The sequence below is a fragment of the Haliaeetus albicilla genome, chromosome 28 (assembly GCF_947461875.1).
Source record: "Haliaeetus albicilla chromosome 28, bHalAlb1.1, whole genome shotgun sequence".
Classification (NCBI taxonomy): Eukaryota; Metazoa; Chordata; class Aves; order Accipitriformes; family Accipitridae; genus Haliaeetus; species Haliaeetus albicilla.
In genome coordinates this window covers 5,133,729-5,160,175 of record NC_091510.1, presented here as the reverse complement: position 1 = coordinate 5,160,175, position 26,447 = coordinate 5,133,729, and the positions used below count along the sequence as shown (strand labels likewise).

The 26,447-nt window shown below is 41.3% G+C and overlaps 1 long non-coding RNA gene across 1 annotated transcript; it reads right to left on the bottom strand.

Moving 5' to 3' along the window:
- Nucleotides 1-3,217: 3,217 nt before the first annotated feature.
- On the bottom strand, nucleotides 3,218-11,983 carry LOC138682462 (uncharacterized). Its single transcript, XR_011322543.1, has 3 exons — nucleotides 11,855-11,983; nucleotides 5,590-5,626; nucleotides 3,218-4,342 (listed from the first exon to the last, which is right to left on the bottom strand). It is a non-coding gene; the product is annotated as an uncharacterized lncRNA (long non-coding RNA).
- Between the last annotated feature and the right edge of the window lie 14,464 nt (nucleotides 11,984-26,447).

Sequence of the window (26,447 nt, the reverse complement as noted above, 5' to 3'; positions counted from 1 at the left end):
AACAGCAGCTACAGAACCGCCGCTTCCTGTTGATAACAAAACCTGAGCTCTACACGCTCACAAATTAGCATCTGTTGGCTGGAGGTTCCCCTATAGTGCTTCAGCTGTGTTTTCCCCAGCTATTGTTTTGTTTTCATCCCTGGGAGTTTTCTAAAATTCTTCTGAAACTGAACAATTAGGGAAAAAAAAAAATATTGAATGTTACTATGGAAACAAAAAAAAAAAAGAGAAAAACACTTTAAGCAGACCGATGACTCGGGGCACAGCTTCTCAACGGAGACCAGCACACTGGCGCTTTGTCCACGAATAGAGCAATATGGGGGCCTATTTAAAGGTGTTGAACCCAGGGAATATATTAATAACGTCTTCTTTTATTTAGAATAGAGTATTTTTCTCTACTGAGCAGCTGTAGTGCATTATGTGTACCATTAATCAGCACATGTATCTTTGTAGAATATATGTCCTCCACAGAAACTATTTTAAGATAACGTTAAGGTCAAACAATTACATGCTCAAAAATTAAAGCCAAAACTAAAGAAACAACAACAGAAAATCAATTACAATTGTATATAGGCTTTTTCACCCCTCACACAAAAATAAAAGACTCTCTAATTACTGACCCAAATGCCATTTCTTATACTCAACAGCAGAAGGGACCTTCTGGGTTAACGAGGCCAATCCTCAGCTATTTCAGGCAACCACACTGCATGAACCCTGACGTGAAAATACCAGACTCCCTAAGACAGCTATGACTTTTGCAATTATAACTCCTGTCAAGAAGCTGTCCCAGAACTTTATTCCTGTGATGTCTCAAAACCATCCTCTCATTTTCATTCAAGTTTATTTCTTCCCAGATCATATCTTTTTTTTTTTTTTTTTCCAGAGCAGGCACTGTCCTTTACCTTAAACAACTCCTCTCCCTCTTTGGTGTCTAAAATGCCTTCACACATTCATACAGAACAATATTTTCCCCACTCAGTCTTTGTTCCATGAATCTAAACAGTTTGGTTTGCTCATCTTTATTTCTAAGATGCAGTCCCCTTTATGTATAGTCCTGTAGACAACAATCCTGTAGTCCTCTTCAGTTGTTCCCATGTCATTTCATTCTCACTGAGCAGCAGCAAACTCCAGATGTGGTTTTACCTGGACCTTGTTTGATGGGATGAATGCTTCTTTATCGTCATTGGGAATCGCTCCCCTGATACATCATGGAAAACATCACCATACTATCCTTCTCTTAGGTTGTGTATCAATTCATGCGTGTTTGGAAACACCATGCTAAACTATGCTGAAAAAGAATATTACAGTATGAACTATGAATGTGGTCAGCATTTTTGCTGATACATTTCTCTTTCGGTGCTGCAGTTTCAGAGTGGTGCAAAAGCTACAGGATGAAGTATGGTCATTGACTACCCTTCAGTATAAAAACACAGATCAGTAGCTCAATGTCACCTTGAAATAACACAAGGCTATGTGGGATAATGGATCTGTATATTTGCAGTTTAGAGTTCATGTAAGTGTGAAACTAATGGCATTAGCGAAAGCCAGGCAAAGCATCAGCAAGCAAGTTGTAAGCTTAAGCTTTCCTCGCCTCGGTCAGGGTCTATTTCACCCCAATTACAGCAGCCCAGGGCAGAGGCTGCCAGATGTGTCGCTGCTGTGACAAGAGTTTCTGATGCTCAACAAAGGGCCAAAGATGAGACCAAACTCATTGCCTCTTGTTGTCTCAAGTAGGATTTGGGTACAGGTGTCTAGAGAGGAAACCTAAATGAATAATGGCAAAGCATTTCTCAGCTATAGGAAGTAAAAGGATTCATCCATAGCTCAGAAAATACAAACAACTATGCACCTTTGTATCCCATCACTATGATGTGATTAAACAAATATAATAATATTTTTTAAAAAAATCAGTGTCCTAACTATAAAACACAACATTACAAATGAATGAAAAATGCAAATAGCCATTCGAAGATGCAGAGTAAGACGGGTGCAGTACCAGATCAAATGAAGAGATGTCAGCAGAGCTGAACACACTTACCCCAGCAGAAGAGTTAACATACGAATACCACAGCAAGGCACAGCTTACGACTGATGGTCGTCAATGCCAAGGAGCCCCTGTGCCAGCCTCACCTGTGAAAGCCGTTGTGACGACAAATGAAGAATTGATGACAACGTTATGAAGAACGAAGTAGGTGCGCACCAGCTCTCAGCAGTTCCCCTGGACCGGTGTACGCTCCTGCCAGCAGATTGCTCTGTGCACGGAGGAGCAGACGTGTTGAAATTCTGTACAGACACCCATCACACTGACTAAACAGTAAGGCCCTAAAGATGTATTTTAAAAGGTACCTCAGTGACTTTGCTACCTGTTTCTGAATTTTTGAGCTTCTAGAGCACCTAACTCTCTTAGGCTCCTACTCCAGCCTACAATTAAGAAGAAAAAAAAGACCTATTGCAATGCTTTGTGATTACTTCTATGCGTTGTTATAAAGAAGAGCTGACATTCTAAGGCTGAACTACACTGCTTTTTCGAAAATTCAAGGTCTTCAATTTGCCACCCAAAACCCACCTAAAGCTACAAATCATTTCTGGTTGTTTGGGTAATTACTGGTTTGAATATGCAAAGTTGTAAAATTCTTCCACATCTACCTAGGGAGACAGTTAAAAGAAAGGTAACTTGATTATTTTGTTTTCTACTGTCATCTCTTAACATGCCTTGAACCAATTCATATCACATACAGAATAGTCCTAGGGTTGCATCCATGTTACCCCGAAATGGAATGCAGTCTTGGTTATATTTGCCATATACTTGTTTGTATTACAGTATTTATCACAAGAGCAGGATTTTAATGTCAACTCAGACCTGCTTAATCTGTGCCTAGCTTATCCATATGTCTGGCTAGTTGAGAGACTTAAGTGGTAACTAATCTAAACAACATATGTAGCACCAATTTACTCATCTAATTTTATGTTAATTCAAGTGAAAAATGACCTTAGCAAGTGTGTCAGATGAAGCAGGTCTGTTTAGTATTCTGTAAAAACTAGAAATAAGTTGTCTTAATCTAAACACTGGTCTAATTTGTTGGTTCTTCTTATTGTTTTATACTTAGAGACTCCATCCAGGGTAGAAGAAAAGGAACATATGGACAACCAAAGCACAGAAAGCTGAAAAGGCCTGGTTTTATATACATATATTTATATATATTCTCCTACTGGGCGATGGGAAAAGCACAAATTAAATTACATAAGTGATACAATTCTGCAACTTCATCATTTGTTTATAACAATGCAGAAGGCTTTGCTGAACATGAAGAAAGAAACCCTAAGTCGATCAGAGAAGTATACCGAGCGAGGAAATGCTCTTGATGAGAGGAATGGCACACACTGAGACCGTTTCCTGCTGCAGCGTGTGCTGCTCAGCACTAATCTATTCCCATGGAGATGAAAACTGAGGATGAAGGGCAAAGCCAGTCCTGCCTAGATTTTGACCTATGGCTCTAGGGAGATAGTAATTTTAAACAGGAAAAGCACCCACACAATACTACTATTCAGTATCTTTTTTTCTGCGTTTATGTGTAAAACCTTCCCCCACATACCCCAATAAAACGCTTATTCACCACTTTACCCCAGAAATTTTCCCTCTTTCCCCACTCCTATCCTTTGTACATACTTCAGTTTCCTGGTCCACAGGCTCATCCAGCCTAGGTATAAATCAGGTTTCGGAGGGTGATATGTCTTGTGTCTATGGGGAAACATTCTCATCTTTCAAAATTCAAATTGCGTCTTGCTATGTAAGCGCAGTATTTGGAGTAGGTACTTAAAATTGTATTTAATCTGTTTATATCCACATCATGAGACAGTTAACTCTTATTCCTACTACTCAGTTTACTTGTATCTACTCTACACTACATCAATCCTATTGTTTAAGACCTAGGTGGGAACAGACAGGAGGACTCAAGTGTTTGCTGCATCTTTCAGGTTATACAGCTCTATAACCGATTTTTGTGATGCACGGACAGGCATGTCCTCTCTACCACTTCACATACAGTCCTCTCCTTCCCCATCCAGTCTTTCTTGACAAAAAAAAAAAAATGGCTCCAGCAACTGAGCTAGGGAGGAACATAGGCCTGTTGCTTTAATAAGGCAGTGGACCTACTTACATTTGATGTGATGAACCTCAGTTTACCTGGATGCACAAACTGGAGTGCTAACCTTAAGTGCCACCCACACCCCATCGCTGCCAAGGCCCTTCATCAGCAGAGGCAGAACCAGACAAGTGCTTCCACTGCTTCTTCTGACTTGTACCTGAGTCTGGAAACACGGACCAGCTGGACATACCAGTGCCCTGCAAAATGTCATTCAGGTCAGCTGCTCCAGTTCAGGCTTGCTGGAGCCTGTGCCCAAGCCGCAGCGATGTTATCCGTCCTTCTGAAGGCTCACGGGGATGTTTTGGGGAGCTTGTAGCTGCCTGGTGGAAAATGCCCAAGCCATGACACAGTACAACTCTCCCTCGATGAGAACGTCCGTTGCCCACAGCCCTACCTGCCAAATTCTTGTCGTCTGCCAAAGGTGCAAACTGCTGCTAAGGACCAGGGCAGGGAATAAATGCAAAGCTGTTCCAGGCAAAGCCACAACAGATTAGGGTGAGCTGTGGAAGAATGTTTTCTAATAGAAATCCCTCATATTTTTAACCCTCCATTCTTGCAAATACCTTCTTCATTTTGCCTTAAGCTTTCGGGAAAAAATAGGATCAGATCTGTGAAATTCAGAGATTTTGTTGGTTAGCTAGAAGTGAAGGATAAGCCAAAATCAGGCATGAAATTGAAGACTGTTCTCTCAGTGATAAGGAAATAAGCTGTCAGAGGCCTTGGACTGAATACTTGACCTAGCAGCCTTTCCATCTCTAATTTCATTGATTAAAGTGATCATTAGCAATTTTCTTGATTCTGCATAATATTTCTGGCTTTCTGTAGTCCTTGCTTTGTCCCCATCAAGTTCCTGCAGATCAATTTCATCTTTCCTTAATTTATTGCTAGGTTTAAATATAAGAGATTAAAGAGATAATTAACTTCATTGCATGTCTGTAGAGCACCAGCCTCCAAATTTGCCTTCAATCCACATGAAACTAACTGTAATTTTTTATAACATCTCCAACTTCACCTCCACCAATTTTTTTATTCAACAACGCAGCATTTGAAAAGACACATTAATATAAGTAACATTATTGGCAAATGCAGAGGACGAGCGAACTGATCCTGCTAGAGTTTTCTGACTTTGGTAGCCTGAAAGGATTTGACAGGTGTACAGCTCATAAATGTCATTTTTACAGTTACTGGTCAGGGAAGACAAGGGCTGAACGACCATGGCTATCGAGACCAGGGAAGATGGTGTGGTGCAGAGATCCCCAAGCCAACTTGGGCTTCTGCACAATGGCCACTGATAGTCAAAGCTATTCTTCTTCCTACAAGCCTCAAGCCAACGCTGCCTCCGTTGCAGGGGTCTCTCCAGGCGTCTGCTTCTGCAGTGTGGTCTCCTCAAAATTTGCAAGGACAGGTAGGACAGAAGGCAAGAAGGGCGGGCAACTAAACTCACCTGAAAACTGGAGCTGAGTATTAAGGAGCAGTCTTTCCTGGAGAACAGATAAAAGAAATAGCATTCTTTTTAATAAATAAGTAAATAAAACTAATAAATTAACACATAGTGTGGGGAAGTTTGCTGTACCAAATTTATAAATATCCAGACTTTTGCACCAAGGCCATCCTTTGTTAGCCTTTGTATTTGCTTAGACAAAATAATGGGACTTCTTCTAACCCACCTACTCAATTAAACTTAATTTTAGGTGTATTTTAGAACTGGATGCATTTTAGTTCTCAAAATCCCTACAGTTGGTATATAGCATGGATCCCATGTGCCATGCTTGTTTTACTAGAACAGTTGGTCTGCTATACAGGGATATTTTCTCAAAGGTGGATGCTAGTGCTGAGCCACATTGTTTTTATAATTAAACAAGGTATAAATTAAATCACTGTGTGGTCATCTCCCCATGAGATAAAATCCATTAACAGCCCTCTACCCACAGTTTAGAAAACGGTAAACTGGCACCCAAAATCAATGCATGTATCCTGCTACAAAGATCATTCTTCTACCTACTTTTCTCCATTCTACCCACAGATTTACCTCTACTTTTAGGTGGGATTCCACCTTATTACATTTTACTTTTCTTAGCACAGTGATAAGCGTCAGTGTTAAGATACAGGGATTTCCCACATACAAAAGCAACATTAAAATCCCTAGGGAATTTCAGGGTTACTGCCACTTTACCATCTTTCAGGCTAAAATTCTGCTTTGAATAGGGATTTTTGGAAAATATGAATTTAGGAATAAATCTGAGATTATTACTGTCACATATGATTGTCCTGGTTTCAGCTGGGATGTAGTTAACTGTCTTCCTAGTAGCTGGTACAGTGCTATGTTTTGAGTTCAGTATGTGAAGAATGTTGATAACACTGATGTTTTCAGTTGTTGCTCAGTAGTGTTTAGATTATAGTCAAGGATTTTGCAGCGTCTCATGCCCAGCCAGGGCACATGACCCAAACTGGCCAACGGTGTATTCCATACCATGGGATGTCCCATCTAGTTTAGGAACTGGGAAGTGGGGGGGGGGCAGGGATTCGCCGCTCGGGGACTTGCTGGGTGTCGGTCGGCGGGTGGTGAGCAATTGCCCTGCGCATCATTTGTACATTCCAATCCTTTTATTACTACTGTTGCCATTTTATTAGTGTTATCATTATCATTATTAGTTTCTTCTTTTCTGTTCTATTAAATCGTTCTTATCTCAACCCAGGAGTTTTACTTCTTTTCCTGATTTTCTCCCCCATCCCACTGGATGGGGGGGAGTAAGTGAGCGGCTGCGTGGTGCTCAGTTGCTGGCTGGGGTTAAACCACAACAATGATGTAAATGATTTACAATGCTTGCTAAAATGTAATCAGCGTTTGGATGAGCATGATCTCCAAGGCCAGGCCATTCTATAGCGAACCTTCCTTTCTCCACCCCCTTCTTCTCCCAAACAGATAAGTCTTTATATTTGGGATTTGTAATCTCCACAGCTGACACAGAAATTTGGTCTTTTATGTAGGTAAGACTTGATCCATTAATTGCCTTTTAAGCTAGGGCAAGAGCTGTAAACTGGCGTCAACAGCTGACCTGAGTAGCGGGAAGACTTCTCTAAAGACCCGTTGTGTTCACACTGGGCTGAGCCATCGCATACATGGCATCAGCCTTCTGCCTAACAGTTTTTGCTCAGCTTTGGTGATTCCTTTGGGGAAGGTTGTATTCACGGATGGATATAATGATGCCTTAAATGGATGTTTCCTAGACTTCTGATCACTTCTACCTCCTCGCTATTTAGAAAACAACATTAGCTGTTCATCCCAATTTCATCAGCAGATAAGCACAACTCCCTCATCTTCCCAAGACTTTGTCACGTGTTGACAACTAGGTATATACCTTCAATGGAGAAAGGCTGAGATGATATTCAACCAACTTTTTATTTCAGTTCACCAACCAGCATCACTTCGGTTTTGCCCAGCTACTTCTTATCCATCTGCATAATCATGTTTATCCTGCCATTTTTCTGATGTGAAGGCATTGGTTTTAGCAAAACGCCTTCCCCATTCTCTTGGCAGCTAAGCTTATGACATCGTTTCCTCCTGGATCATGAACAAAGAGCATATTTATCCTATGACCTCCTCATTTATCCTATGACATCCTCATATCCTATGACCTCCTCGTTTTTGATCTGAACTTTTAGTTGATATTTTGAGCAATATTATTAAAATATTAAACACCACAATGAAGGGAGTGACTTCCCTTTCCATGGTATTGCTCCCCTCTGAATACTGCTATGTACTGCAGCGGAAAGGAATTACTTGTCCTTGGGCCACCTTAAGATACAATGTCAGTAGGCAAGTGACATGAAATTTAATACAAAGATTTGAAAGTGTTTCTGGGTAAATATTTTGCTTTTAAAATGTGCCAGATTGCACCAGCTGTCAGGAACTTCAAAATCATTTTCTAATGAAGAATCTCTTAGCCTCTCTAGTTCTTCACAGACCATCTGACATAGCAAAACTTGACACTGTACTGTTCCACCAATACATTAGGTTTAATTTTCAGGAGCAAAGCATGGCTTTCCAGAAAAATCTACATTTTGAAATGCTTTTAGCAGAGTGGTATCACCCTGTAGAGCAGATGTGAACATGAGAAAGATTTTGCTTAACTGAAGATTCCTCTCCCTCCTCTTTTTGCAAGTGTAAGGCCTGGGGGGTACAGAACACATTAAGGACCTTGAACTGCAGAAACGTCTGCCTGTGCTGATGCGTAAAGGTCCTAAACACTTCAAGACCGGGATCTCAGAAAAAGACCTTTAGGGGAATCCCTTATTAACTTAGTGTGTCAGTATTTTCTACTTGATCTGCAGTTCTTTGTACTTTTTTTTTTTTTCTCTGTTGTTAATAATGAAGAGAAATACAGCAGATAATAAGGAGAATGGATGCTGGTAATACAATAAAGACAAAACTAGAAATGCTGCAAGAATGGCAGCTATAGCAAGGATTTTTTTAATGTAATTACCATGCTATAATTGCCTATTCACCATTTTTTTTAACCTGGTCTTAAAAAGCACTAAAAAATTCCATCCATTCCATCATAAAGCAGAAATCAGATATGAGAAAGTAAATGAAAATGAAAAAGTAGCTTGCCACTCTTGAGTTAAACTCTCATAGAAATAAATAGGTGTATTCTCAGGTTCAACAAAGAGGAAGATAATGGGCAAGGGAAAAACCATTCTTTTTCATTGTGCTTCTTGGCATCAAAGCCTAAGTTTCTTGTCAAAGTAGAATAAAGATAGAGACTACCCAAGGAGAAAAATGGTAATCTCCCAGCATACTCAATATGCTGCTAAAATAAAGCCCTCCCTACAAGCCACTCTGCACTGGCACATCACTGCTCACAAATAGCCTGGGAGACATCAACCATGCAGAAGTCTAACATGGTGGAGGCAAAGTCTACGGTTTGCCTTGTCCTGGCCCACTGAATCCCAGATGAGGTAAATCCAGGGGAAAAGATATTTTTTCTCCACTTTTCAAAGGGAAAAAACCCCAGTAACATTGTTATCACTAGCCTACTTTATGAGACATCCCTGGAATCCGTGGTCTCTTACATTCAATTTTTTACTTGGATCCCAGCCACATCAGTTATCTGTATTTAAACATTTTTGTGTTATTTGCCACTGAATCGAACACATTAATCAACATGGCTGATCAACTCTGGTTTCAAGTGGTAATGTCTTTCCAAAAGTGTCAGCTATAGAGTCATGGATACGGTATAAGAGCCCAGCTTAACACTGCTCACCTGAGTAACTGCAGAAGCGAAAACTCATATTTTAGTCTCATCTCAATCCCATTGAGTGGCCTGGGCAACTGATTAACTCCCTTTCTTACAGTGTCCATCCTTGAAGGAAATGACAAACAGCTAAACTTCAAAGTAAACAACTTAGCTCTATAAAACCAGAAAAAAAATAAGCCAAGTATTAAATGCTACCATGCCCTACTGAGGTGTTGCTAAGTCTCCGTTTCAATCTGTTCTGATACACACTAAACAGCACGTATCTTGATTATCTACCACGTACTTGCTTAGTAATGTTGCATCTTTATTACCATTTACAACTGTAACCTGTAGAAATGTTACTGAGAACAAACCTTATCGCTCATTAGTAGTAACGGAAAAAAGGCAGGTTAATTTTCAAGGTTTTATTTATGCTATTTTGGGTTTTACTGAGACTTCAATGCATACCTGAATTTAAGCTTAGCACTCCAATTTCTACACACAAACAGCCGTGCAGTAGAATAGGGAAGCTAGGACACTGCATCAGCTTGTTTGCTAAGAAGCAAAAATTTCCAGGGACTTCAACTGGGAAAAGAGCTGTAAATGACAGCCATGAGAGAGCTGAAGCAATAGCTCCCTGCCTCCCTCATTTAGCTGGAGCAGCTGAGATTGAACTGCCCTTGGAGAAACCTACGTGAGCATGTGCTGTAAGACTAAGATTATCAGGAGAAAACCAGAAACTGAATGCACTCAGCACTAAAAGAAATTCAGAGACCACTCGTGAAATGGCTACTTCAGAGCGGCACGTGCTGCTTTCTGCTGAATTTAATGGAGCTGCTCTACAAAAAGACAGGCTGGGAAATCTGCCAGGTGAGGCTTGAAGAAAACTAAACTATTATTATGAAAGAAACTAAGAAAAGGGCTATCATAAAGGGATTCAGATTTTACTTATAGTTAGTTTACAACTCGCATGTCATAAGTAGATATTGCAAATTATCCTACATAGGGAATAATCAAAGTCAGTAGGATTTTTTCTCAGCCTTTCAGACTATAGGTTTTATACATTAGGACTGCATGATGTCAGAAAATTCAGCACTTTTATTTCTTTTATCAGCTATTTTTCTCTTGATGCTCTGTTCCTCAGGCATATGTAACCTAATGTGGACTTTTCCTGCAAGGATGCATCACACATGGACTGGTCAAATCTTTTATGGAAGAGACAATTCTCCACAAAGGAACGGGAGCACCAAGACAAGGAAACCTCTCAAAATTTATCAGTCTCTTGCCAGGAACATATAAAAGCATAATTGAAACAGGTGATGAACCAGAATTTAAATGGATAAAAAAAAAATATATGGACCCTCATTGATAGTGGATATTGGAGAAACATAGATGTTTACAATGAAGAATATACTTAAGAGTGTTTCTGAATCAAAGAGGTGCCTGGGAGTGGGCTTAAGAGTAAGTGAAATTACTCTGTCTTTTCTAAACCAGGGAGAAAACAAGATTAGGCAGCTGCCAAACCTGGACTGTATTAGAAGCAAGGCTATTTACATCTGATTAATAAACACTTCAGAGTTCACTGAAGGAGCATTAGTCTACCTTTGGCAGCAGTCTATTGTCCTTCATCAATTGTTTTGCATTGATTTTTGGATTTGGTTGAAGAAATCTCTAAGTTCCTGTAATCTGGGGAAAAGCGCATCTTGCAAAGGCTCATACGCTCGATGGGAAGGACAGGATGCATTATTTATTTTCCTTCTTCCTCCCTGTCACTGTGATCTCAGGTCACATACGTAAGCATCTGAGAAGATAATTCATAGGCTTCCCTGTATCCAAGGCTTGCAACCACTGGGCTGTCGGCTGCGCTCTCTCCCAACAGCCGGAGTAACTGCTGTCACTTTTACATCCGTAGCATCTCACAAATGCCTCTTTACTTTTGTCACACTATTCTCCATGTTTTCATAACCTTCCTCCTATTTCATTAGCAATTTCATACCTCCTGACCTGCCTTGCCTTGACCCTGCTTGGCTTCTTTTCCCAGTCTAGCCAGGTGGCTCACATAAATCCCCAATCTTCTCCTTGGAAATCAGCACAAGGACTTCACTCCTGTTGCATCACATGCACATCTCTTGCTTTTAAATCTCCACAGAATTTATGTTACCTCCTGCCATTCCTGTGTCGAGACCCTTAACTTGCTCATTCCTTTCATATGCCCTTCAGACCGTTGTCCCACAAATGCCGGTGTGACCGCCATGTGCTTGAAATGGGCTCCCAGTTCTGCAAACAAGGCGGCTTCCCCGGCCATGTCTCCCCAAGGAACCCGTTCCTTTCATCTCTCTCCTTATTCTTTCACCTCCATTCCTGCGCTATTTCACATTTATCTCATGAGATATTTAGTAGATAAATTCATTACAGAAAAGAAAGCATGCAAAATAAAAATTAGATCACTTTGTGGAAAAATCAGACTAGTACTTTGGTAAAATTTCTCCAAAAATCCTGTAGAAGTTCCACCAGGCGTTGTTCCGCGTATGTGATATAATCTCTTCAGCACAAGTGTTGGTTCGTTTGGATTATTACTATATACCACAAAATCCTCAGCCTCTGTATAAACATAAACCAGCAGCATTATAAAACATAAATTATAGGTATTAGAGGAAGGATAAGATGCAGCCTAAGTAATGGCCTGAGATTCAGGGGGGTTCAAATCAATTCAGGTTTTACCTGGATGTAAAAACCTCTATGTGCCTGGATAAGTGAGTTCATGTTTCCACGGCTCTCTGTAGAAGAACACTGAGTTTCCCTGGGATCACTGTTCTGCCGTCTCTACTGTCAGCACTGTAAACTCCTCAGGGCAGAGTCCTCCACACTACACACATAAATGATACCTGCAGCGAAAAAAACCCAAACTCATCTGGGCTTCTAGGTTTTAACATATTATAAACACTTCGTGAAGAGTTTATTACTAATATATCAGTTACTGGTAATGCTGCAAAATGCTTTTTTTTCTTTTTTTTTTTTTTTCCCCTCTCTCTCATAAAGACACAGACACACACCCCCCGTTCACACAGGCTTTCTTTGGCTGCCATCGCCACCACACACTGACCTTTGAAATATGGAAATAAAAGTGCTCAGAAATAAAGCTGGCAGCAACAGCAGCCCGACTGTCGTCATGTAGAATCTGAAACAAGTGGGGCCATAGTTTGCAAGCTGTCTTCATAATTACTTGAAGCAGTTGTCACTCTGGCTCTAGTTTGTTCATTACACCCCAAACAAACAGCTGATATTTGTTAAAGCACATAAGCCACTTTGTTGAGGCAGGGTTCTTTATTGTGAGGAACCCTGCAGCTGCGAGTCACATGCAGTTCATAGTATTTCCTGATTTCCTTTGCTTTATTTGCTTCCCTGCATTCCCTTTACAGCAATGTCTTTTTTTTTTTACCAGAGAGAGAGAGTAAAAAAGAAATACAATAAGGTAAACATTAGCTAACATAAAGCTTGATAGGCTTAAGGTTTATGACCCAAATCTGGTTCCCATTAAACAAATACTTTTGCTGTGGTAAAGAATGCTTAGCAATAAGAAAGTCATGGATGGAATTTGAGGCTGCTGCACTCCAACGGGACGACTGCCTCTTACAGTTGGGTGCCTTCCCTCTGCAGTAGCTTGAAGGGGAAGAAACTGGACGGCATCAATCTGAGCCGAGTCAGGAGGCTTCTGGGAAGGTCCTTTCTTTGCATCCTGAAAATTGAGGCGCTGGCAAGTGTTCTGCAATATTCTGTGTAAGAATGGTCAAGTGGCTGATGGTTGTGGTCTTCTCCGATGAACCACTGGGCGGTTGAACGGGAAAAGGTGCCGCTTCGGTCTTCAGTGGGCAGGTCTGCATGACTGCTGGTGGAGATGAAGGAAGGAATGGAGAAGGTGTGCGGAAAGCAAAGCTGGTTTCATCTGCTCTGTATGATGGGAGAAAAAAATCCTTTCCAATGAGACTTTTATAAGCCTACGCTGGCTTCATGAGTTTGAAAGAATAAAGACAATAAATAAGCTCAGTAGGCCAAAGAAGTTGACACAGTCTTATAGAAGACTAAGCTGTTAAATAAGCTCTAGATGTGTGAACAGAGATCTCAGCCTGATCAGCTTCACAGCAACAATCACTGAAAGAAATAATGTAATTTCTTTTAAAGTAAAGATACAGAAGAAAAAAAACACAATGAAAGCATTTTAAATGTAGTGTATTTCATTTTGATAGCATCCCTTATTCCCTTTCCCATTACTTGCAGGGAATTTTTATATCTGAAAAACCCTGTTTGGCAATCTTTCAGATGATATGAAAGATGTTATTTGTTGTCCTTGTTGGAGGGGAAGAATCAACTGAGGTGGTGTTACTGCAACTCTTTAAAATGTGCATAAGGCAAACAGTCAAGGTGAGAAAAGACCAGTAAAGGGAGAAAATGTGATTTATTTCTAGCCTGTTGAGTTGTAGCTCCAAGCTCATTGTTGTGGAAACAGGAGCCCAACACATTGTCTTGTCTGACATCTGTGCATCCAGCAAACTTGTATCTGGGCGAGCTATTTGAGATAATGCTTTTATCTACGCAGCAGCTGACAAAAGATACACTCCTAGACTGCTAATCAGTCCTCCCGTTAAACGTGAGGCAATGAGAAAGAAGAAGGAAAGTGAAATGCAGTATGGGGAGATACTGGGCGGTCTCACCTGTGGGGACCGTAAGGCTGTGTATTATTTAAGAACTTCAGGAAAGCCAGGAAAGGAGGTAAAGACTCATGGGTTCTTCTCTCAGGAAAGGGGTCAAAAAAGGAAAGCTCAGTGGAGTGCAAGTGGGCAGGAGGTGAAACCCATTACATGAAATTCACTTTTTTCCATTTAGTCATTTCCAGTCTTCTGCTGAAAAGTGTAAAAATGCAGTATGTAGAGCAAGTTGCCTTTTCATTATTCATAATTTAGGCCTTTATTTTCTCATTCTCTTTCCTGCATGGTGGCATCTATAGCTTGCCCTTGATAGAGCTGACCTTGTCTTTCTGCTCTTGTCTGTGTCTGACTTCTATACTTCACATGTAAGAGGCCAAATTAGACCTCTGCTATTTTGTCAAGCACAGGAGAAACCAAGGGTCCAGAGAAAAAGGGAACAGACAATCCATAATCTCAGCACAGAGTATTAGCCACACCAATCTCAGTTGAGGTATGCCCATAACACATGCTTACAGAAGGAGCTGGGAGAACTTCCCAGGTCACAGCTCTCAGCTCTGACGTGTATTCTGGTCACTTCCTTACGCCATACTGGGATATGACTGCCAAGATGTGAAATCCCATCCTTCCATGCCTGCACTTCCAGGGGAAGAAAAGGGAAGCATGAGGCAAGAAGGGGATCCGCAAGGTGTACAGCCGCTTCCCAGTCTAAACCATCAGGGGCAGGACTAGAAGAAGTGTCCTTGTGTCCACCTGCTCCGCAAGCTGGATGTAGTCCCTGTGACCTTGTCTCTCTGACGGCACCAAGCCAGTGCTACCATGGGTTATCTGCCAGTACAGTCAGAGACAAATTGCTTTTGTCCTGATGGCAGTTTGCTGTGGTTCTGCCTCAGCTGAAAGAGTTTTTTCCATTTTTATATAAGTTAAACCATGCCCAACACTAACCACATGTAAGGATGCAGAACTAACGCTAACATCATGGGGCAAACCTGCAAAACTATTTTATTTGTTTGCTGATTCCCTCCCAAATAGAAGTGAATTGTTTGCCTGAAGGATGAGGTAGAAATGTGGTGCTTCAGTATATAACCCCAGTTGGGTCATTTATACAGGGCATGTGCCTCCACCTGCATCCACCCTGTGCTTCCCGGTTTATCTACATGCATAAATAAAGCAAGTTTCACTGGAGCTTTGGCAAGCCTGGCTTTCCCAGCAGAAGCTTTTCATATTTTTTTCCCTGGTACTCCTGCCAGTAAGTGCACCCACTGAAAAGATAACAGAATGTTGATGAGAGGGTGACAGCAGAGTAGCACTCTCCTAATATACTTCTACAAACATGCTCTTCAATGACCAGAAAACTTTTTATGTTGGGAAATTTTAAAAGAAAAGGATGCAGGTGACAAAGATTGAAGGGGACATGCCAGCATAAAGACTGCCAGACCAGAGATCTACTGGGCATTGAACTGATGACCAAGCTGAATCTTCTATAGAAAGATTAAAATATGTTGATCTAAATACTCTGAGGCAGTACTATGATGTCATAGAAATACATGGTAAAAGGTAATGCGGAGCATTGTAAAAGGCTATATATCTCAACTGGGAAGTAATCTTTCTAGTAAAGGCTGTCAAATTTCTTTTCTTTAGGTAGGTGTTTCCTTTGTCTCACTTACTAAACAGAAATGTCTGCCCATACTGAGACATGCACCATCAGGCCTGTTGCTACTGCTAGCTGAATTGGGGTTAGTCAAGACCCAAAGTGGAAAGCATCTTAGTAAAATACTAATGCAACCGGTATGTATTGAACTCATAGTATCTGGTTTGTCGTACCACAAAATACATTTTAGGAGGCCAAGTTTGAAAGGCAAGCATCTAACAAGGGATTTTTTGTTTCCCTCCTTTCCTCATTTTCCTTCTGTTTCCTGAATGTATTCTATTATTTAAATATTTTACAAGATAGGCAGCATTCTCCCTCAATTTAAACCCCGGCGAAAGAGCATTACAAAAACTGACAAGACTATCATTCAGAGGAGAGGGTCACACTAGTGGCTTGTTACTTCATTTTCATGACAAAGATTGCATCTGACATTTAATACCCAACATCTTTCAAGAAATATAGTGAAGTGCTCCACCATTTTGACCTTTTCTTGGGTCTTTATTTCTGATTGGCCCATCCATTCCACTCTTTCCTAGGCATCATAGCCCTATCAATCAAGGAAATAGAGATTACAGTCCACTGTGAAACAATACACATTTAAAGGAAGCACCATTAAGGTTTTTAGGCCCCACATCTTCTGCAGCTTAGAATTGTTACAAATGGGTCACCAGACACTATTTCCCTTTTTTATTATTCTTCTTCAGCCTCTTGCAACAAATTAAGAAAATAATAAAGTCTTCAGGATTGGCAAAGATACTGTGGCCACAGCACCTAACAACATCCCTAGGCAACGGGTTTGCATGAGGAACAGATTTGGCACAACTAACCAAGGATGCTCATTGAGAGGCAGAGATTTTTGCTCATTTCCAGATCAACCTTTGTGCTACGACAGCTTTCTTTCTCTCTCTCTCTTGTTCTCACTCTGCTTCTGCCCACTCTGTGTATATTTTGGGGGGAGGGCATGTGAAATTTAAATAACACTTTAAAAATGTCCACCCGTAAAAAACATTATTCAGTAACATCTAGTTCTTCAGTGGCACTTTTGAACTGCAGATCTCAAGGCGCTTCCCAGAAGTGGGAAGGGTATTTTTAGGAATGCCCTGTGTTTGATCCAGAGGCCACTGTGGAGCCAGGAGTGGAATCCAGTGTTCCCCATTCCCCCTGCTGAGTGCTCCTCCCTAGGAACCCAAATCGTTACTGAAAATGCACGGGTAAAGACACATGTTTGTGCTCATAGCAAGGTAAAAGAAAAAAATGGGGAACACTATAGAGCACTGTCTGCATCTCCTTTATTCACTATTGCTGTATTTTCTCACAAAAGAAACAGTGATTTGTATACTGCAATTCACAGCATTGACAAATAGATCAAGGAGTTTATGGCCACTAGTGACTGACATCGGCTGTGAATTATGTCCTGCGGTGACCAAACTCTTAGCCATGTTACTGAAGATATAGTGAAGTAGCACTGAAGTCGCCATATAGTTAATGCAACAGCAGACAGCGCGCTGTTCAAGCAGCTCTGCAAACAAAATGGATTGCATTCATACAAAGGAGGAAAGTAAAGTACATACAGAATAGATGAATAAGAACTTCAGGGAAGGTTATTTCGGAAAATGCACAGACAGCTATACAGAGAGCCTGACTGAAAAACTTCAATCTGAAATGAAAAAAAAAAAAAAAATTAAACCCTATGCTTTTTATTGCTGCTGATGCAGACTCAGTAGCACGTGCATGCCATGGATACAGTCTTGCAGCAAGGGCTTTATTTGCTCTGAAGTGTAATCATCTATTACATGTTGGATGCAAATATCTTGTGAGGTTTAAGGAAGCAGAGTAAGTTGTATGAGCAGACTGCAACGTTGCCTGAGAACTGGATGCAGTCATGATAAGGGGAGGACCGAGTGAAGGGGGAGTTATTTCTCCTCAGTACTCCCCACATCAGTAAGTCTTTGCTAGTCTGGTAACACAATAGTTATAAGCTTTTCCAGAAAATGCCAATACTGCTTATTGTATCTGTTTTCCTTTCGAGCTAGGGTGAAGGTTCATTAAGAATTATTTTTAAACCCTGAATTTTGTTAGAAAACTATTTCCTCAAAACTGATCTGTTTATGGAAGCTTATTGGTTTGGATGAAATTTTCAGCAGGAAAAAAAATCGTAGATTTCAAGTTTTTGACAGTTCAAGAGTTTCAGGAGTTCAACAGCCATAATATTCTGCATAAGACACTCAGCTGAGGTCTTGGAGATGTTAGCTCAAGGGTGTTAGCCCTGCTCCAAAAATAGAGCCTTTAACTTAAATTATGGAGTACAGGCTAATCCTTGGTGATGTGTTCTCCTTCCCTTATCCTTCTCCACCAAAAAAACAAACAACCAAACCCCAAGAAATCAACCCCCAAAATAATTGTACAAAAAAACTTGATTTCATCCTTGTGAGGAATGCAAGGAAAAACCAAATGCGCAAAAAAATGTTATGAGACGCGAATTCCCAGCCCCATTTTGTGGAGGGGGAAATTGAAGCAGGTGAGCGAAGCAGCTTTGCCAGAGCTGCTGTGCAAACTCCTGACAGACGGAGGGTTAAAAAACTCGGAGTTTTACTAATACTCGCAGCACAGGGCTCATTATTCTGGGGAATGTATTTACTCTCAGTCAGCCCAGCGTTGCACAAAGGTTTTCCTCACGGAACGTTGTGGGAGTCCCTCTGGGAACGGGATGGCAGAGGGACACTGGGCTCCCAGTCCCGAGCAATGGGGACCGGGGACAGACGTAGTACTGGTGGACCCTCTTCAGGCTGTGCACGTTGGCCGGAATAAATGGGGTGGCACTGTGACAGGGAGGTGACAGGACCTCGCTGCGTGCTCTGCCTGGCCCCCGTTGACGAAGGCTGTGCAGGCTGCCGACGTCCCCTCCACCCCCTCCCGCGGTGCTTTCTGCTGCTGTTCTGCCTCCTGACATTTCACAGGGATTTTTTTAACCAATTACTTTGCATTTCATTATTCCAGAAACACATCTTCCTGGAAATTTGTCTTTTTACCGACTGGAGAACTGCTCATATACTAGTACTGGCTCCTGCTCACGTTCCCAGTTTGTAACTGGAGCTAACAGTCTCCAATTTTAATGTCACATTTATGTTGATTTTCTCTGCATCTCTGACTCCCACCTTCTTTCTCCCTTTTTGGCACCTCTGTTTTTCCGTCCCTTTCCAGCTTGGACTTGTGTTACTGGTGGCTTAAACCTGAAGGGACGTTGCCCTGTCTGAAAGGCACCCCTTTGAAATTCATATGACCCAGGAAGAACTGAGACATTTCAAAAAAGTATATTCACCGAGCAACACTCTTTACTCTGATCAGGAGTGAATTTTGAAGCTTTAAGAGGTATTGGTAATTAGATGGAAAAATATGCTTGAAAGGCTCATCTTACGGACTAGCTTTGTTTTAAGTTTGTGGTGTCAGGAAAACCTCTCTAGGTTCTAGGCTTTGTTTAAAACTATAGGTTATTCACATTAACTTTGTGTGAGCTAAATCTGTTGGCAAAGGTAGGCAGTTTGGGGAGTGCTTCCTTCATTTCTAGATTCTTTTGCTTCAGCATTAGAAAGAAAAAGATAATCTGTATATGATGAGAATTTTAAATATTGTTTGGGAAGGCTATTTGATTAAGATGAGATTCTGATACATTCGGTGCTGCTGAATGGCACCTTATTCTCCATTCGTTGCAGTGCTACCATGCGGCTGTTGTTGCTGTCTGATTTTCCTGGCCATTAAAGGAACCTTTTCGTGCACGTTCTGTGCACAGAACAAATATTCTGGTTGCTTACTCGCTCCTCGAGGTGAGGGCAAACATCTTCTGAAGTTCCAAAAAATATCATAGCCTTCAACTCCCAACCCTTTCTTGTCTTCTCTCTCTCTTGCTGCTTTATCTCCAAGGGCTATCTTTTTATTACTATATTGCTTACTCTTCCCCAGGGTAATAATACCTTAGTCCCTTCCATGTAAAATCAGAAGAGATGTTAAAACTTCTCTTGACCTTTAGTAGGATTCTGCCTTTATCAATTAAAATTCTGCCCAAGTGATGCTTTAACTTTGTTTCCTAAGGAATATTTGTTTGTTCATTGTTGCTTTTATATTTTCTGCGTTTCTCTGTTTGGTTGAGTTGTTTGCTGTAGGTGGTTTTCAGAGCATTTTTTTTTCAGAGTGGGTAAACAAAGTAATCAATGTTGTGAGTAACATGTCATTAAAAGTTTTTTTCTCAGAGGAAGGTTCATGTGGCCTTCAACAGAGATGGGACTTAGTCTAACAGTGAGGCTGCCGGAGTTTTCAGGTGGTGGTCTCTGTAGAACACAGACCCTTGTAGCCTATATACATTTTCTTTCTTTCCCCTAGTTTGGCTTTTGGTTTTTTTGGTTTTGTTTTTTTTTCTTTTTTTTTTTAAAACCACAACATAATTTATGTGAAACACTCTGGGACTTGATAACACTCAGCCTTCAGGCCGATGCCTGAGAATGCACCTAAGCATAAGTTATTGCACAATAATTCAAGCCCTGTCTGGTATTATTGCTTAATAAAATTAACATTGTGATATGAACCAAAATGTCTTGAAGTGAAATTGCACTTTTTCAAGAGTTCAGTTGAAAGGAAAAAAAAAAACCACCCAACAAAAAAACAAACGGGTTTTTATGAGTGAGGTAAAATATAACTCTCTTTCATCTCAAGATTTTCTTTTTCCTTTTTACAAGCCAGCAAGTTAGTTGCTTTTTGTTCTGTAAGTAATGTGAGACGCCTTTTTATACATACTCTGAATCGTTTCATCATTCAGAAGCAAAGCAAAACCAGAAAGTTGCATGTGTTCCTGGATTTTATCTTTAATGAAAAATACCTTTTCTCCATTTTTTTTGCAATGCCAGCAGTAAGAGGAATACTATCGTGCTCTGAAGAAAATACCTAGGAGACAGGAACTTCCCTGTCACTCTCTTCTTAAAAACTTCCCAAAATAAAAGTGATGCAGGAGTTCCTCAGTGCTGTCTTGGTGACAAACGAGGGGGTCTGTGCTCCTCTTACTTTAAAAGGTGTGCAAATACACACCAGCACATAAGGAAACCCTAAGTAGTGCGAAGGAGCGTGAGGAAGACTGACCGAAGATGCAGAGCTGTGCGATATCAGTTAGACTGACAGAAAGACTTGAGAATTAAAGGTGGTAAAGTGCTTGTGGCTGGCAGCTTATTTGCTCTTTTATGCCTGTAGGAATGTGGAAAAGCTGGCCTTTTACTGGAGAAGTCAGCCTGTCACAGGGTCCAAGTATACAGCCTTTTGCAGCTCAAGAAATTCTACTGGCTACACGGAGACAAGCCACAGATCAAGCAAACACATTTCCATATGTTTAACTTGCAACTGAAGTTACAGAACTTAATTTGTGTATAACTTACAGTTAGTTTTAGGTCTTTGCCTATGCTGTGGAAAAGATGCAATTTATTCCTAGGCTAAAACTCCAAATGCATGTTCATAGATTTGAGCGTTTTTATTTCTTGAATGGAATGATCGTCTCTCTCCCTCAGACAAACAATGATTACACTGCTCATACCAATTCTTGTCAAGACAGGAAGATTGTTTAAAACGGCCTATGTGATGGTTAATACACTAAGCCCATGAGTGGTGCCATGGAGATTATTTTGCAAACGCACAAAATCTCCTTACAAGAAAAAAATCTGAGTCTGAAAGCAGATATTTGTTAAGGTAGCCCCAAGGAACCCCAACGTAGTAGCTGCTGGGAAACATGGAACAAAAAAGAATTAGAGGTCTGGAAGTGCAACTGAATGAAACAAAAAACCAAGGGTAGCCTTTTGTCAACCTCCTATATGTGCTGGAATGAAAAAAGTGAATTTGAATCAAAATCAAAGACAGAGAAACTGCTGGGTCTGCTCTCTACATGCCTTTGAACTGGCCTAAGCATGCCTCAGTCTAGGCTGGGAAACGTGCATGCACTAGTTTGAGGATTTCACAATTATGAAAACTAAGGAGCCTTTTGTTTGTATATGTTGTTTAGTTAAATGTAGCACCATACACATCTTGTCAAAAAGGGGGTTGAGCAAGTCTTTATGTACTTTTAAAAGGCAAATAAACAGGCAGAGAGACACTTACTGGTTTATGGCTCCAGCCAACACAGTAGGAAAGCAAACTTATTTTCTTCTAGCTATGACTTTTTAATTGGGTTGGGTTCTTTCCAGTGTAAACTCTGCAAGAAGATCTTTGTGTGGGCTTGCAAGAACTCCCTTAAGTGGGGCCAGTAGAAGGTCTTGGTCACCATTTGTGGGAGATGCCATGCTGCGGAAGTCATTTTCTGTACGTTCTCCTTTCTGCATTATCAGTATCCAGTGTCAGGCCTGGGGACAGAGGAGCAACAGGGCAGTCAATGCAACTATCCCAGGGTGCTAATACAAAGCGGAAATAAAAGGCGCAATTTCCACAATGGGGAAGAGGTCGACATGAATAGCTTGGAAAAAATCAAAAACCTCGGACAGAATGGAGAAAAGAATTGGGTCACTGACTCTGAGCCAGGAAAAAATACACACAAGAGGAAATTAGAACAGCAGAAGTATTTTATATTATCTCATCCAAAGATTTAACGTGCATGGGCAGCAGTATGTTCTGTCTTCTGGAAAACTATTATGGGCAGGAAAGATTGTCAGGAATTTCTATGCCATCTCCACAATGTAACCAGTCCTTCCCAACAAATTACATATGTGGCAGTACACATATGATATGAGATACCCTTTAAGCCTGAAAGACAAATGCTAGACTCACTGTAATGAGAAAGAGCACAAAGCCTGCTTGTTAACCCTTTTATACTGTACATTACACACACATTGCCAGAATATCGTCAAGGTTGCAAAGAAGCACCCAACATTGTTATTCTCCTCACTGCACATGTGGATATTTAATTACATGTTAACATTTTTCCACATTAAAATCACTGCCTCAGAGGCTGGAAGGAAGCTACTGTTGTTTCCAAGGCTTCATTTTTTGCAGAAGGTGGATGCAGTATAGGACATGATAAGAAACAGCTTGTAGAAGCCATTCCCTGGTGCATGAAGGGTACTAAATGATTGGAAACAATCTGCACGGAATTACCAAAGGAAAATTGTGTTTGTCCAACCTGACTGCCGCCCGCAATGAAAGACTGTGGATAAGGGGAGAACAGTAAAGATCATTTTCCTTGATTTCAGGAAGGCTTTTGACATATTCTTCTACAGTGTCCTCAGAGCTGAGGAGATGTGAACCAGCTGGACGGACACAAGGTTCGTGGGAAAAACTGCTGGACTCTTGGGCTTGAAGGGTTGTACTCAATGGTGTGAAGTACAGCTGGTAGCCAGTTATGAGTGTGTTCCTTCAGTCAGTACTGGGGTAATATGTCTAACACCTTTATCAGCAATCCGATGGATGCGAGGAAAGGCACCCTTAGCAACCTCATGGATGACACCAAACTGGAGGAAGCAGCTGACACACTAGAGGACCAGGCTGGCATTCAAAGGGACCCAAAGTCTGGAGAAATGAGACAGAAGGAAAGTCATGAAGCTGAATAAAGGCAAACACAAAGTCCTGCACCTGGGATGGAATAACCTCACGCAACAACAGAGGTTGGGAACTGGTTGGATAGCAGCTCTGCAGAAAATATTCTGGAGGGTCACGGTGGACAAGTTGAGCATGAATGAGCAGATTATTATTGCAGCAATGAAGGCTAACCATATATAGCAAGAAGATAACCAGCAAATCAAAGGCAGTGTTTATTTCCCTTTACTTACCACTCATGAGCTCTTATCTGGAATATAATGTATGGTTTGAGACCCTTCCATACAAGGCAAACTGGAATGAGTCCTTTGGGGGGCCAATGAAAGGATAACGGGTCTAAAGCATAGAAAAGGAGAGGCTAAAGGAACTGAATTTATTTAGCTGAAGAAAAGAGGCCTAAAGGGGATCCTAGAGAGCAGTTCTCAGAGGTGCACAGTAAAAGGACAAAATGCAGTGAGTGATCACACACTTCAGAAAGGGACATTTCAATAAGCATGGTGAAGCACTGGAATTGGGGCCCTGACAAGTAGTGGGATGTCCTTCCTTTGAAATCCAAAGAACTCTCCTGTACAAGGCCCTGAGCAACCTGACCTCATTTAGGAAGTTGGCCCTGCCCTGAGTGGGGAGATAGACTAGATGATTCCCTTCTGACCTAATTTTTCTATGGTTCTATGATTCAAAATACCATGTGCCTAGAGAGCCTAAAGTCCATATCATACATGGACTCCACCTCCCTGCCCTGACGGGTGTGGGACCCAGTGGATAAACTCTGCCCACAGCTGGTATCTGCTGATCATGGGAATGTCCATGCTTTTGGAAAAAGCAACACCTATGAAGGGGTTGTAGCACTTCAAAGGCACTTTGAATTCACAACTCTTATCTTGTAGGAAATATTCTAACCCCTGAGCAACTCACCCCAGTTCAAAAGAGAGTTGCTTTGCAATTCATTTTCCGAAGCCTCTGTTGGAACAAGCCGATGTACAGGGAAAAAGTAAGAATCATACGGCCAAGAGAACGAGCAAGCAGGGACTGACTCTATGGTCAATTGATTAAGGCATTGAAGTAAGTGAAAAAGAACTGGTGATAGTTAGAAAAGGGGAAGATCAGGTGGTCTCTGCTCCACAGCATATTCACATGTTTTACATATTCAAGTTTTGTGAGAATCATCAGCTAAATGATCCAGGGAGAACAGAAAAACACCTAGTCTTCTCTTCTAGTTGAGATCATGTTTGCATCTGCTCCCCAATCAATAATAAGGGAAAGAAATAATAAGAGAAAGAAAGTGAGAACTTATACTAAAGAGATGGGACAATTGAATTCGGTCCCTTTTTCAGCCATAGACTGTCAATGTGATACAAGGCCAGTCCCTCAAACCAACATTTCACAGGCAGTGAGCCATAACAGGAGTCCTTTGCTTGACACCCTGAGATCTAACACAGAGAACGCTGGTCCAGTTCCAAGTATAACTGGAGCCAGTGTGAGCTGTGTTGTGAATATCCAGGCTACAGCTATTTAATGTTCCCAGGACCACTCACTGCTCCCAGGACCAACTGCATGGAGTGTCTCTGTCCATATGGTTCAGCTCAGCTTCCAAAACAGCACGGACTTCTCCACGGTGTCTACTGGGACTAGTTCCTGGCCTGGCTCAACTCCCGCGCTCAGGAATTGTCAAAGAGGAATTGGCATGAGCCAAAACCATGTCAGGAACTGTTCTAACAATTTGGAACAGCGTGTGAGTGATCACCAGAGCATAAGGCTTATGGCTACACATGGAACAATGAGAAAATGTAAGATACTGAATAAATGGTTGTGACGCAAACGCTGTCCTCCCCACCTAGTAAACATAGCTTTCCAGTGCCACCCTTCCAAATTAGCCCTTCAAACCTTCCCTCTTTCCTTTCTTTTCTGAGCTGTTGAGTAGGTATGTGAGATAAGATCTCAGTGTGCTACTGATCAAAATCAGTAAGATCCCCCATTAATCCTCCTGCCTGCCTTCTTTATCTGTTGTGGCATTTTAAACTTCTGTTCCAAACTCTTTGTGTAAGGGCTCACTTCATCTCATATTTTACAGCATGAAATCCAGTCGGGACCAAACCCAGGCTAGAACTGCTTTGTAATAAATAATAAAGATTCTCAAAAATTATAACGATGTTTTTGAACAACTGTGTTTGTTTTTAAGACAGGTGTGTTGCTTTAAATTATTCACTTTTACACTTGGTTTTGTCTCTCAGTTTAGGAAGCTCAACTTAAATATTTTTAATGCTGATTTACATCATCACATAGGAAAAATCCTGCAGTTCCCTAGTCCAGGGGATCTAGGTCTGAATAGTAATTGAGGTATCTCTAAGATGTCTCTAGTTTGTACCATTTTAGAAACAATTCCTTGAGGCAAAAGGAGACGTCCAGAAACACCAGCTTCTGAGTGTCAGGCTAACAGACCTCAAGCTTTTCTACTGCCTCCAGTTTGTCCCAGAACATATTCTTCTTGGAGCTGGCGCAGGCCCTGCTACAATGGACTACTGTATGACTGTGTTCTGTCTCCTTTGTGCTAACCTGCAACGAGTAAACTCATTGGTCAAATATCTCTGTAAAAGCCATCTTTTGACTGTAAATGTGGACCTGTCAAAACTCAGACACTGAGAATCCTTGCTCCTGCTCCACAATGTCACATACCAACTCGGAGGCCTGAGAGACCAGTCACACAGATCCCCAGTGCCTGGGGTACCACAACAGAAGCGCATTCTTCACTCAGTCAGAAATGCCCCCTTCTGAAAGAAGAATCTTGCATGTGGATGGCATAATGCAAAATCCTTTTGTCATGAAAAAATGCCAACTTTTTGCCCAAAGGAATTTTCAAAAAATGTTTTTGGGAAAATGAAGTCAATCTCTACAAAACCTTAATCATCCAGGCTGCCAGCTGCTGGGGAGCCAAAGGCGTTGTGATCCGAGTAGCTGGGGAGCCATCAATTCAGAGGGATTAGGAATGTGTCACCTCAGAAGCTGGGCGTACCAGGGAGCCCTTGAGCAGGAGAAGCCGGGCAGCTGGGCAGGCCTGGCTGGCAGAAAGCACCGGCTTCTTTATCGTCAACATTTTTTTTCGGTAGAAAATACCTTTCAGCGTATTTTCACCAGAATCTAATTCTCAGAAACCCCAACAGTG